This window comes from Nicotiana attenuata, unplaced genomic scaffold, assembly GCF_001879085.1.
Source record: "Nicotiana attenuata strain UT unplaced genomic scaffold, NIATTr2, whole genome shotgun sequence".
NCBI classification, from domain to species: domain Eukaryota; kingdom Viridiplantae; phylum Streptophyta; class Magnoliopsida; order Solanales; family Solanaceae; genus Nicotiana; species Nicotiana attenuata.
The window spans coordinates 264,725-274,357 of record NW_017671392.1 but is presented as its reverse complement, the minus strand read 5'-3'; the positions used below and the strand labels follow the sequence as shown (position 1 = coordinate 274,357).

General features: G+C 43.9%; 1 pseudogene; it reads left to right on the top strand.

Annotated features, from left to right (window-relative positions):
* The first annotated feature begins 222 nt into the window (after positions 1 to 222).
* On the top strand, positions 223 to 6,447 carry LOC109208004 (annotated as a pseudogene).
* Positions 6,448 to 9,633: the final 3,186 nt, after the last annotated feature.

Sequence of the window (9,633 nt, the reverse complement as noted above, 5' to 3'; positions counted from 1 at the left end):
CAGAGTCTGAGTGGCGCGGCGTTAGAATGGTACACACGTTAGGATCACAACAGATGGTATACCTGGGATGATTTGGCCCAAGCATTTGCGCGGCACTTCCAATACAATATAGAAATCATTCTAGATCGTTTGTCCTTGACTAAGATAGAGAAGAAACCAGGAGAAAGTTTCAGAGAATATGGTTTTCGCTGGAGAGAACAAGCGGCAAGAGTCAACCCTTCAATGGAGGAAAATGAGATGGTGGAATACTTTCTGCAGGCTCTGGAGCCTACTTACTTTGGCCATCTGATATCGGCCATTAGCAAGTCGTTTAACGAGGTAGTAAAGATGGGCCGCATGGTGGAAGAAGGGCTTAAGACAAGCAAAATCATGAGCTACTCGGCCATCAAAGCAACCACCCAAGCCATCCGGAATGGCACTGGAGGAGTGATCGGAAAGAAGAAGAAAGAGGATATTGCAACAGTTGACTCAGGATCGTGGCTTGGTCCGAGGGGCACACCACACCATTACACCCAGCCTCGACCCCCTCACCGAACCTACACTCAAACCCCATATAACCCACCTCAACACTACTTCCCATCGTCAGACCCTCAGTATTCTGTCCACCACGCCCAATCATACACTCAACCTCCTTCTTACCCACAATGGCGTGCCCAAACCCCACAAAACACCTACCCAACTCCACAAAGTGCTTACCCACCTCCATGAGCCTGCCGTAACCCTACCGGTCCAGGTTTCTGGCCCAAGCCAGTATTCAGGAATGAGAGGTTGCAGCGGAAGAAAACTTTCACCCCGTTGGGGGAATCTTATACCAGCTTTCCAGAGATTGAGGCAGTTGGATGTGCGGATGCCAATTGAGTCGAAATTGCCAAACCCTTCTCCAAAGAATCTTGATTACTCCCTGAGCTGTGCATATTGTTCTGGTACTCCGGGGCATGATACGGAAAAGTGCTGGCACTTGAAGAATGCCATCCAAGAGCTCATCGACACAAACCAGATTGTGGTCCAAACTCCGGAAGCACCCAACATCAATCAGAACCCATTGCCAACTCATGATGAAACAAACATGATCGAGATAGTACACAAGGAGGGGGAGCCCAAGAAGCCATCGCAATCTGTTATTATGATTTAGTCTAGTGAGGGCAAGACAGTCAAGGAAACAATTGTCACAAAACCAATGGTTGAAGGAGCAGCAAACAAGTTGAGCATGCCAAACGGTGAACCATCTGTGGCAGTTAAGAACAGATCCCCAAGTGATGCTTTACCAAAGCAAGAAAGTCAAAGGTGATCGTGCCAGGGTTGGCAAATAAGCCTATCATAGTTGTAGAGGGTGCCCGTACGGACCCTGTCATCATCAAGCCTGTAACCCAGTTACCGGTAATCAACACTAAGGTTGTCCCATGGAGCTATGAACGGGTGATAGTGACCTATAAGGGGAAGGAAGTGAAAGAAGAAGTCAATAAGGCACAGGGATTAACTCATTCGGGGAAATGCTTTGCCCCGGAAGAGTTGAGGAAAGCTAAAACACTCAGAGATAATCCAGTTCTAGTAAAAGAAAGCAGTCACTAAAGAGGAAGCGGAGGAGTTTTTGAGAAAAATGAAAGTGCAAGATTACTCCATCGTGGAGCAATTGAGAAAGACTCCCACTCAGATTTCCTTGCTATCATTGTTGATCCATTCAGACGAGCATCGTCGGGCCTTGATGAAAATTCTGAACGAAGCTCATGTCCCCGATAAAATCACAGTGAACCATTTGGAGAAGATCGCCAATAAGATATTTGAGGTGAACAGGGTCACTTTCTATGATGACGAGTTGCCTGTGGAAGGCACCGAACACAACAAAGCTCTCTATCTTACAGTGAAGTGTGAAGATTCTGTGGTCACTAGGGTGCTGGTGGATAATGGTTCCAGTGCAAATATTTGCCCTCTCTCCACCTTGCACAAGTTGAAGATTGATACTGAAAGGGTCCATAAGAACAATATATGTGTCCGAGGTTTTGACGGTGGAGGAAAAGATTCGGTTGGCGATATAGTGCTTGAATTGACAATAGGACCGGTTGAATTCACCATGGAGTACCAGGTACTAGATGTGGCCGTCTCTTACAATTTGCTGTTGGGTCGGCCTTGGATACATGCTGCCAAAGCAGTTCCGTCCTCTTTGCACCAGATGGTCAAGTTTGAGTGGGACAGACAGGAGATCGTCGTGCATGGTGATGAGAGCTCGATTGCTTACAATGATGCCTCCATCCCATTTATTGAGGCCGAAGATGATCAAGGGCCTTGGGTCTACCAAGTTTCTAAAACAGTGCCAGTTGAGAAGGTTCCAGAAGGGAAATGTATTCCAACTCCAAAGTTAGCCTCCGCATCTGTCATGGTGGCATCTGAAATGCTGAAGAATGGCTTTGTGCCAGGCAAAGCCTGGGCGCTTCTTTCCAAGGTATCGTGTAGCCAGTCTCTCTGCCCAAAAACTTGGATACGTTCGGTCTTGGATTCAAACCCACAGCGGCATACGTGAAAAGGGCTAAAAGGTTGAAACAGAAGGCGTGGGCACTTCCGAAGCCTATCCCGCGTCTCTCCAGGTCATTTGTCAAGCCTGGTGCCGTGAAGCGCCCAGTGACAGCAGTTCCAAGTCCAGTGGTTGACGTTGATGAAGAGTTAATTGAAAGGTTCCAGAGTTTGTTTGATGATGTGAACATGGAAGTTGGAGAAGGTTCCAGCAAAGCAGATGTGCAGTTCGTCGGGCCGAAAGTAAAGCTTAACAATTGGAAGGCTACTCCTCTCCCTACTCGGAGGGAGTTTTGGTAGTTTGCTTTGTTTTCCTTTCTATCTGGGTCATTCCAGGGTTGTGACCCAGATTTTTATTTTTCGCTTGTTTGATGTACAAACCCTGTTATCCTTTATTTTCAATGAAATGCAATTTCCCTTTTCCATCATTCCTGATAGTTTTTATTTTTGTTTTCTTTTCTTCTTTGTACAGTTCTTTTTATGCTGGTTTCAATGACATGACATGCATGAGGAATCTTCGGCCAAGTCTTAAAAGTCAATCTAATTCTAAAATAATAATCCAAGAAATAGAGAGTGATGATGAAACAGCATATGATGAGATGACGCACTTGAGGAAATCAGTAAAGAATTAAATCATTTTGAAGAAAAACCCAAGCCTAATTTGAACGAAACTGAAGCAATCAATTTATGAGATCCAGATAATATCAGAGAAACCAATATAAGTGTCCATCTTGAACCTCAAATCAGGGAAGAAATAATCAAAGTATTATTTGAATACAAAGATATTTTTGCGTGGTCATATGATGACATGCTGGGATTGAGTACCGACTTGGTGGTTCATAAATTGCTAACTGATCCGGCTTTCCCTCCCGTTAAGCAGAAATTAAGGAAGTTTAAGACCGACATGAGTGTGAAGATCAAAGAAGAAGTCACAAAGCAGCTTGAGGCGAAGGTCATTCGGGTCACACGGTATCCCACGTGGTTAGCTAATGTTGTGCCTGTGCCAAACAAAGATGGAAAGACTAGAGTGTGTGTTGATTACCGTGACCTCAACAAGGCAAGTCCGAAGGATAACTTCCCGTTTCCAAATATCCACATTTTGATTGATAATTGTGCCAAGCATGAGATTGGATCTTTTATGGATTGCTATGCGGGGTATCATCATATCTTAATGTATGAGGAAGATGCAGAAAAGGCGACATTCATCATGCCGTGGGGAACATATTGCTACCGGGTCATGCCATTTGGTTTGAAAAACGCTCGGGCGACTTACATGAGGGCAATGACCACCACATTCCATGACATGATACACAAGGAGATTGAGGTTTACGTAGTCGATGTGATCATAAAGTCCAGGAAGCAGTCTGACCACGTCAGAGATTTAAGGAAGTTTTTCCAGAGGCTCCGCAGGTACAATCTTAAGCTCAACCCTGCAAAGTGCGCATTTGGTGTTCCATCTGGGAAACTGTTGGGGTTCATAGTCAGTCGGCGGGGCATTGAGTTGGATCCGTCAAAGATCAAAGCTATCCAGGAATTACCACCACCAAAGAACAAGACTGAGGTGATGAGTCTGCTAGGGAGGTTGAACTACATCAGCAGGTTTATTGCTCAACTCACGACAACTTGTGAGCCCATCTTTAAGTTGCTAAAGAAGGATGCCGCGGTCAAATGGACCGATGAGTGCCAGGAAACATTTGATAAGATCAAGGGGTTTTTGTCAAACCCACCTGTGTTAGTCCCGCCAAAACCTGGGAGGCCTTTGATTCTTTATTTGACAGTCCTGGATAATTCATTTGGCTATGTGTTGGGTCAACACGACATCACTGGTAGGAAAGAGCAAGCCATCTACTATCTCAGTAAGAAGTTCACATCCTATGAGGTTAAGTTCACATCCTATAAGGACATGTTGCGCTCTGACTTGGGTAGCGTAGAAGTTGAAGCATTATCTATCATCCTATACTACTTACCTCATTTCTTGCCTGGATCCTTTAAAGTATATTTTCCAGAAGCCTATGCCCACAGGAAGACTCGCAAAGTGGCAGATTTTGCTCATAGAGTTTGACATCGTCTATGTGACTCGGACGACAATGAAAGCCCAAGTTTTGGCTGATCACTTGGTCGAGAACCCGGTGGATGAAGAATATGAACCTTTGAAGACTTACTTTCCTGACGAAGAGGTAATGCATATTGATGAAGTTGAGTAGGATGAAAAACCCGGTTGGAAACTCTTCTTTGATGGGGCTGCTAACATGAAAGGTGTCGGAATAGGAGCTGTGCTCATTTCTGAAACAGGGCACCACTACCCTGTCACAGCTCAGCTTCGTTTCTATTGTACCAATAACATGGCTGAGTACGAAGCATGTATTTTGGGTTTAAGATTAGCTATGGACATGGGAGTCCAGGAACTGCTGGTTTTGGGAGATTCAGATCTGTTAGTGCACCAGATTCAGGAGAATGGGAGACACGAGATTTGAAGCTCATACCATACCGACAATGTCTGCAGGATCTTTGTCAGCGGTTCAGATCAGTGGAGTTCAGGCATATCCCTAGGATCCATAATGAGGTTGATGATGCCTTGGCTACTCTGGCATCAATGTTACATCATCCAAATAAGGCTTATATCGACCCTCTGCATATTCAGGTCCGTGATCAGCATGCTTACTATAACATGGTGGAAGAAGAACTCGATAGTGAGCCGTGGTTCCATGATATCAAGGAATACATCAGGATGGGGGTATATCCGGTACAAGCCACAGGTGATCAAAAGAGAACAATTCGACGATTGGCAGGTGGATTTTTCTTAAGCGGAGGAGTATTGTACAAAAGAACTCCAGATCTCGGATTTTTGATATGCATAGATGCTAAGCAAGCCACGACTATCATGACTGAAGTACATTCGGGAGTTTGCGGGCCGCATATGAGTGGGTATGTTCTGGAAAAGAAAATTCTTCGAGCAGGCTATTATTGGCTCACCATGGAGCGAGATTACATCAGCTTTATGCGTGTCATCAATGCCAGGTGCACGGTGATTTGATCCATTCTCCCCCATCTGAATTGCACACAATGTCCGCACCTTGGCCCTTTGTTGCTTGGGGTATGGATGTTACCGGACCAATTGAGCCAGCAGCATCCAATGGGCACAGGTTTATTCTGGTGGCCATCGATTATTTCACTAAGTGGGTTGAAGCTATGACTTTCAAATCTGTAACCAAGAAAGCAGTGGTTGACTTTGTTCAATCAAACAGCATTTGTCGGTTCGGAATTCCAAAGGTCATTATCACGGAAAATGGTGCTAATCTTAACAGCCATTTGATGAAGGAAGTATGCCAGCAGTTCAAGATTATGCATCGAAATTCCACTCCGTATCGTCCCAAAGCAAATGGAGCGGTTGAGGCAGCCAACAAGAACATAAAGAAGATACTTCGAAAAATGGTGCAATGTTCTAGGGAATGGCATGAAAAGTTGCCTTTTGCCTTACTGGGTTATCGCACTACTGTTCGCACTTCAGTAGGTGCAACTCCTTATTTGTTGGTATATGGTACTAAAGCAGTGATACCCGCGGAGGTTGAGATTACATCCCTTCGAATTGTTGCTGAAGCAGAGATTTATGATGATGAGTGGGTCAAAACCCAGTTGGAGCAATTAAGTCTGATTGATGAGAAAAGACTGGCGGCAGTATGTCACGGCCAGTTGTATCAAAAGAGAATGGCAAGAGCATACAACAAGAAGGTGCATCCCCGGAAATTTGAAGTGGGTCAGTTGGTATTGAAACGTATCCTTCCACATCATGCGGAAGCAAAAGGCAAGTTTGCCCCAAATTAGCAGGGGTCGTTCGTGGTAACGAGAGTGTTGTCCAATGGTGCTTTGTATTTAACAGATATAGAAGGCAAGTGTGTAGATATGGCTATCAATTCTGATGCGGTCAAAAGATATTATGTATGATTTCTTTGGTTTAAATTGTGTTCATTTGTACTTGGCATGTTTTGAAGATTGAAATGACGAAGGCATTTTATTCTGCTATCTAAACACTTTATCCATTGTTACCCCTTTGAGCCTTATTTGCTTTCTTTCATACCTCTCTTTTGGAATCAGCAGCAAAGTTCAGAAACACAGATACAGAAGAAAAAGAGAGAGAAGATGAAAAAAAAAGAAAAGAGAAGAGAAAAAGAGAATAAAGAGAAAAATAAAAAAAAGAAAAAGAAAAAAAAGAAGAAGAAAAAAGAGAAAGAAAAATAAAGGGAAAGAAAAAGAAAAAGAGAAGAAGAAGAAGAAGAAGAAAGAGAGAAAAGTACAAAAAACAAAGCAATTCCTATGTCATGAACTACGTTCGACCTGATTCCTTTTAAGGATACGTAGGCAGCCTCACGGTTCGGTCCCATCAAAATAAAATTTCAAAAGCCCCCAAGCAAAGAAACTGGGGCAGAAGTTGCGGTCTTGTAAAAGATCTGATTCCAAAAGTTGTAATTTTGAGCCCATTCAAGTTGTTTTGAGCCTTTATGATATCCTTTCTTTCTAACCCTATCCAAAATCCCACATTACGGTCCAAAGAAAGACCTTCCGATCGTTCTTCGAGGGATGCCAAGTCAAGCAAGTAGAGGCATAATTCATATCAGGGGCAGCATTCCGTTCTACGCAGGAAAAGTGAATAAATGAGAGAGTCTTATTGGTGAAAACCCTCACGGGCAACGTAAGGTGACGGTGAGTTGAGAGATGAACAAGAAATGAGAGAGGTTTGCTGGTGAAAACCCTTCAGGGCGCTGCAAGCCGAATGAGGTTGTTGACTTTGCAAAGGAATTGGATCATGGGGATCCCAGGCGTAAAGTGTGAAAACTGAAAGAGGATTGACTGAATGGACTAGGTTAATCCAAAATGCATGTCACGATCATTGATGCTAGCAGCCTCACTCAGATAAGTCCCTTTTCCTTCCCTTCCTCAAACAGTCTTCCTATTTTGAATCTTCTTCTTTATTCATAACTCTCGAAGTCATTGCATTTCATTTCCTTTTGGGTCTACTTTCTCTAAGGCTTTTTCCAATGTTAGCCTTGCTAATCAAACAAGAAGGGATTGCAAATCTTATTACCAACTTCAAAATTGCACAAAGCGAAGTGCGGCCACAGCATGCCAGAAATAGCATGATGTACAATGCTCAAGTAATCAAGTGGTTTCGTGAATTGTGGGGAGAAATACAGAGATTCAAATTGGAAAGACAGAAAGGTTAAAACAACAGGTTGAATATAGGGCACTCAGGTCATTCAGGGTTCCGTGGTTAAGGTTCAATCAGAAGGTGAAACAATTCCTTCCCAGTCAGATGCAGTTGAGCAGAACAAAGCATGACAGTGGAAAGGCCACCCTCAGCAAGAATGCCGCAAACTAACCACCACATTTTCAAACTGACAAGATTTTTCTTAGATTGAAACAGGGGCAGGAAATTTTGTTTATTCCGGAGAAATCCTCCGTGAGGGAAGCAGGTGCCAGACATGCTCGACCGTAAGTTTTCAGTACCCTCCTGGATAACGGGATTTAGTAAGCTTTGAGACCCTCGCAAATGACAAGGATAAGGGAATTTAGCTTGGAACTTACTTTGATAACAAGAGTCGGTTAACACTCACAGATGTTCCCAATATCAAACTGGGGCAGAAAAATTTCTTTTGTTTTGTCTGTTTTGTTATAATCAGGCACCCACCTGGAGAACAAGGGAAAACAACTCAAGTTTCAAGGGAAAACAGTTTCAAGTAACAAGAGAAGAGGATTCGAGTCCAGCAATTAGGCGCCCACCTGGAGAACAAGGGAAAGCAGTTCAAGTTTCAAGGAAAAGCAGTTCAAGAACAAGGGAAAACAACTAAAGATTTGATGGAAAGCAGGTCGAGTTAAGCAATCAGGCGCCCACCTGGAGAACAAGGGAAAGTAGTTCAAGTTTCAAGGAAAATCAGTTCAAGAACAAAGGAAAACAGCTCAAGTTTCAAGAGAAAATGGTTCAAGTTTTGGCAATCAGGCGCCCACCTGGAGAACAAGGGAAGACAGTATAAGTTTCAAGGGAAAGGAAGGCAGTACAAGTTTCAGCAGTCAGGCGCCCACCTGGAGAACAAGGGAAGAAAGTTCAAGTTTCAGGAGGAGGACAGTTCAAGCTCAGCAATCAGGCGCCCACCTGGAGAACAGGGGGAGATAGTTCAAAGGAAAAACAGTCATAAGAGAAAGCAGCTCAGGTTCAGCAATCAGGCGCCCACCTGGAGAACAAGGGAAAGCAACTCAAGTTTCAAGAGGAAGACAATTCAAGTTCAGCAATCAGGCGCCCACCTGGAGAACAAGGGAAAGCAGCTCAAGTTGCAAGGGAAAGCAGTTCGAAGTTCAAGCAATCAGGCGCCCACCTGGAGAACAAGGGAAAACAGTTCAAGTTTCAAGGGAAAGGAAGGCAGTCCAAGCTTCAGCAGTCAGGCGCCCACCTAGAGAACAAGGGAGAACCGTTCAAGTTTCAAGGGAAAGCAATTTCGAAGGAAGACAGTTCAATTTCAGCAATCAGGCGCCCACCTGGAGAACAAGGGAAAATAGTTCAAGTTTCGAGAGAAGACAGTTCGAGTTCAGCAATCAGGCGCCCACTTGGAGAACAGGGGAAAACATTTTTCAAGTTCAAAGGAAGCAGTCCGAATTTCGAAGGAAGACGGTTCGAGTTTTGGCGATCAAGCGCCCACCTGGAAAACAAGGGAATTCACTTCAGAATGCATTTCAAGTCAGCAACAAAGGAAGCTACCTAGGAAGTACGAGTCAATAGCTCAAGATGCAACACAGAGCCGTAGAAGCCGCAAGATCAAGTTTGAAGATACGTAGATAGGATTCTTGTAATTCATATATCATAGTTTAGTTTAGCTTCTTTTGTTTTGACTCGGTGTAATAAGGAGTTCAGCAAGCAGTAGCAGCAGCAACAACAGTGAAATCACAACTTCTCGGTAGTCCCAGCTACCAAAACTTTCCGAACTACACTGACCTGATTCCTTTATAGACAAGGATATGTAGGCAACCTCGGAAGCAGGGTGCGATCAAATCTTTCAAAAATGCTTCCCACGGAGTGTTCAAACGGGCAAAAATCACTCGTATCTGCTCACTTTATCTTTGCACAAAAACTCTTCGTGTTTC